We start from the raw sequence: 5,310 nt of genomic DNA on the forward strand, positions 1-5,310 counted from the left end.
TGACGATATTCAGCCCTTTGCGCTGCCTGAAGTCATAGCAGAGCCTACTGATGGCCATCTGGTTGGGAATTTGCCACTCGCGGTGATCCCTGCTCTTGTTGGGAATTGCGGTGATGTGGGGCATTTCAGTAAGTATTGCCGTAAGAACACTCAGGCACGTGGATGAAAGCTCAACAGCGGGGATAGAATCCAAGCGTGGATATCGGTACGTCTCATAATAGTCAATGTTACGCTCTATTTGACAGTATTGTCAAATTTTAGCTTCAGAAAATATAGTTGTTTTAGTAGTAAGTAACCTAGATACCCAGTTCTCGATAGAACAAGCCTAACGGAAGCTTCGATGTGATAATTGGGATGGACTGGTTGTCGAACAACCCAGCGGAGATTGTCATCCGCACCCCGACGACGAACGGAGAAATGAATGTGATTCATGGAGCAGGATCCGCTCCTACGGATTATCAGGCAAAGAAGACACAAAAATTTCCGCACAAAGGATGTGTTGCATTCTTGGCTCATGTCGTGGAAAAAGAAGCCGAAGAACCAAAACCCGAAGATATCCCTGTGATTGGAGAATACCCCGAAGTCTTCCTCGAAGACTTGCCGGAATCGTCTCCTCAACGATTAGTCGAATCCCGCGTCAATTTAATCCCAGGCACTGCACCCGTAGTCAATGCATCGTAGCGACTTACATTTTCGGAGATGCAAGGATTGACAGAGAAGTTTTAGCAATGGATAGAGAAGGAAGATAACAGACCAAAATTCCCTTTTGGGGTAACCCCATTACTGCTCGTCAAAAAGAAGGATGATGATTTTCAAATAAACATCATCTACCGGGAGCTGAACAAGCTGACGATCAAGAATAGATACCCTCTGCCAAGAATTGATGATCTGTTCGATCAACTGCAAGGTTCAAGCTTTTACTCAAAGATCGACTTGCGATCTTAATACCATCAGTTAAGGATACAAGAGGAGAGTATCCCAAAGACAGCTTTCAGAACTCGTTATGGGCACTACGAGTTTCTGGTTATGCCGTTTGGATTGACAAACGCACCTGCAGTATTCATGGATTTGATGAATCGAGTTTGTAAGCCGTACTTGGATAAGATCGATTAAGAGTTCTGATGAATCAACTTCCTCGGCTGCAAAGTCAAGCAAGATGAATTCTTCAGATACAAATCTGAGGACTAAAGAGGATAAGAAGAAGAAGAAAGTGAGGTTTTCACTTCTCGGCGACGAATCTGACTCATTAAAGTCAGACAAGCCACATTCAGGCAATGATTCTGGAATGGTAAAGCCAGAGGAGCCATGTGTTGAGGTAAAGGTCGAGAATTCTAGTTTAACAATAGATGAGAAAAACTTTCCATCATTGTTGAACAAGAATTCAAAATCACCCAAGGCTGGTCAGGCTTGGGTGAAACTATTTAAATGAAAAACCTGACTTGCCGGAGCTCCCAGGTTTGTAAGAGTGGAGCATGAATCGGCATCTTTTTAAATCTGTGTTTGAAGATTTTGCAGGAATTGCCGGAGTTCCCAGGTTGGTAAGCGTGGAGCATGAATCGGCATCTTTCTTGAATTTTATTCGGTAACGTCAATCATGCAAACGGTAAAGAGGTTTGGTTGTGTTTGTGAATGTTTTACAAGTGTTACAGAGGATTCTGGACTGCAAATGGTAAATCAAGGACATTAACTTGTACTTGGATTTTCCTACTTTTGTGTAGAAAACAAGATGATGAAGTAACCCCGTACCTAAACTGTTTGGTAAACAAACTAAGTTTTCCGGAAAAGCCATTTTGATTAAAACAAACTTAAGTGTTTTGAAATCACAATGGGAAAATAGTTTGTTGTGAGGGGGAGTTCTGATTGTTTATGCCAGGTGGATGGAGAATTGAAGTGATTCTCATCAAGTTGTCAAGTTTGTACAGTTTGTTTCAAATTTTCCCAGAAAATCAAAATTGAAACATATTTTGATTTTAGGGGGAGAAAAATTTTAAAAAAATTAGAAAATTTGAAAAAAATCAAAAACATTAAAAAGTCAAAATGAGTTTTGTTGTGAAAAAGAGGAAATGATAGTAAATCAGTGGACTATCACAGCATGCTAAAGAAATGTAATGAAAAATGTGATAAACGGTCTCACTGATGATGTGACGATAGGTTTTTGTACATTTAGTAGATTTATTCGGGATATAAACCTAAAATTTCAAACTTGTGAAATTCGTGGGGAACACTACTTGGATATATAGGTAACCCCTGAAATCTCGTTTGAAAGGTCTCGTATTCTGATATACTAGGTGTTTATACTCTATGATGTCTGGGGTATTATTCCGGGACTTCTGCTGAACGGTAGTTCTGACCTAGTCCTTGGCTAATACTTTCCACAAAATGCTTGAAATATAGCATAAAGCCCTCAGTTGATTAGACAATAAAATTGATAATCATCTGTTGTAGCTGAAAAGATCCTCTAAAGGGGACACACTGCTAAGTCGAAGCTGATATCTCTCTGCTGAACGGAAGTTCTGACCTGAGATCCCTCAGTTCTCGCATCTTTCCCCTAATTTATGTACAGACATCATTGTAGTGTTCATACCTGTAAGACTGAATATTGGGATTCTGGATACGGGAGTATATTCAAGAGGTGGGACACATGAATTGAACTAAGTTCATAAAATACCTAAATAGTATCCTGAATAGATTGAAAATTGTATGAAAATTTAAGAGGACAATTATATTGTCAATCTACGTGAATCGTTTAGAACTTAAAACGATTAAAAGCTTAGCGGTGTTTGTGTTATGTCTCAAAAACTGATATGATCCTCTTGCACAAACTCACAAAAATATGTTTGTTTTGCATTTAAATTTCTGTCTTTGCATTCATGTTTCATATTTTAAAAAATCCAAAAAGATTTTCGACAACTGATGGTGAAGAGCTGATTTTCAAAATCTCAAAGGCTAAACTTGATGAACATACAGGTTGGTTAAGACATTTGAAATGTTTAAAATGATTCATTAGGTTGAATCAGAAATTGAAATGTTTCAAATTTGTGATTAGTGTTTAATTTGTAAAAATTCTCAAATGATTTGTTGATTCATTAAATTGAATCACAACTTTATTTGTTTGTGATAGAGAATTTGAGATGTATGCAGATGATGAGCTGAACAGAGAGAAGCCAGGAGATAATTTCTATGGTGGTAACAAATCCCAGACAACTATCCTAGCAGGGTGATAGGGGGAGTCTGATGAAAGTTATAGCCAAAGAAAGATAGATCCAGGCAGAATTATTGAAGAAGATCGAACAATATCCGAGAATGTCTTGTTGAAGACTCTCACTGAAGATTCCGTCAACATTCAAGGGGGAGTCTGTTGGTGCAGTTGTCTGTCGACTACATCTTCGTTCGAGTCTTAGAATAGAAATAGTTGTAAAATGTACCAAATACGAGAAATGTGAAATTGTATAGGTTGTATGTAGTTGGATCGCTTTTTAGGTCATTTAGAGCTTGGGCCGCTCGAATGGACATGCTGGTCCGCTCTTGTGACAAACTAGCTGGATCGCTCGAACGGCAAACCAGCTGGACCGCTCCAATGACACCTTATGTGAACCGCTTATGTGACATCATGTATGGGCCGCTTATTGGGCCTGTCCAATAAGCGGTCCCAAAGCCCTATATATACATGATTAGCGATCCCAGTAGAGATAGTTAGAATAGTGGTAGAAAATCGTGCCAAAGTGCTGCCGGTGCGAGATTTAAAGTGTAATCAGCGTCAAATCAGTAAAACAAGTAGTTAAAGTGATCTGTGTGCTATTTCTACCTTAGTTTCTTGTTATTCCGCACCTGAAACCAAGGAGAAAGCCTCTGAACGACTCGTTTGGGTCAGAATACGACCCTACAGTTCGTGATTGTATTCATCGGTGATATTTTGATTTATTCAAAGACGAAGGCTGAGCACGAGCAGCATTTAAGAGCCATTCTTGAGCTGCTAAAGAAAGAACAGTTGTATGCCAAATTCTCTAAGTGCGAGTTTTGGCTAAGAGAAGTGCAATTCCTTGGGCACGTGGTAAACGGAGATGGAATCCACGTGGATCCAACCAAGATCAAGGCGATCAAGGATTGGGAAACGCCAAAGTCGCCAACCGAGATTCGGCAATTCTTGGGTTTGGCTGGCTATTACCGAAGATTCATTGAGAATTTTTCAAAGATCGCTCAACCATTAACGCTACTCGCACCGAAGGACAAGAAGTTTGATTGGGGAATCAAACAGGAAGAAGCGTTTCAGATATTGAAAGATAAGCTTTGCAACGCGCCAATCTTAACACTACCGGAAGGCACAGATGATTTTGTGGTATATTGCGACGCTTCGCGTCAAGGATTGGGTTGCGTGTTGATGCAACGCCAAAAAGTTATTGCTTACGCGTCACGTCAGCTGTAGGTACATGAAAAGAACTATACCACACATGATTTGGAATTAGGCGCAGTGGTTTTTGCTTTAAAGATCTGGAGGCACTACCTTTATGGTACGAAGTGCACAATCTTCACAGATCACAAGAGCCTTCAGCATATATTCAACCAGAAGGAGTTGAATATGAGGCAAAGACGATGGGTAGAGCTGTTGAATGACTACGACTGCGAGATAAAGTATCATCCAGGGAAGGCGAATGTGGTCGCCGATGCCCTAAGTCGAAAGGAGAGAATCAAGCCCATAAGGGTTAGGGCTTTGGAGATGGTTATTCGAACCGATTTTCCTCTGCGAATTCATGCCGCGCAGAAAGAAGCTCTCAAGGAGAGAAACCTTGAGGAAGAGTATCTCCGTGGGATGGAGAAGTTATTGGCACCAAACAAGGAAGGAACGTTGTGTTTTGAGAAAAGGATTTGGGTTCCTTTGTTTGGAGGTTTAAGGAAGGTTATTTTCGATGAAGCTCACAAGTCGCGGTACTCTATCCATCCTGGAGCGGATACGATGTAAGGATCTTAAAGATTACTATGGGTGGCCTAGGATGAAAGGCGATGTTGCTATTTATGTGAGCAAATGTTTAACATGCGCCAAGGTTAAGGCGGAATACCAGAAGCCTTCGGGACTTCTGCAACAACCAGGGATTCCCAAATGGAAATGGTAACAAATCTCTATGGATTTTATTACGAAGTTGCCAAGAACGCCTAGAGGCCATGACACTATCTGGGTGATAGTGGACCGATTAACGAAGTCAGCGCACTTCTTGCCTATCCGAGAGAAGGATAATACGAGCAAACTGGCCGAAATTTACATGAGAGAGATTGTTACACGCCATGGAGTACCTCTCTCAATCATCTCCGATAGAG

The sequence above is a fragment of the Helianthus annuus genome, chromosome 11 (assembly GCF_002127325.2).
Source record: "Helianthus annuus cultivar XRQ/B chromosome 11, HanXRQr2.0-SUNRISE, whole genome shotgun sequence".
Lineage (NCBI taxonomy): Eukaryota > Viridiplantae > Streptophyta > Magnoliopsida > Asterales > Asteraceae > Helianthus > Helianthus annuus.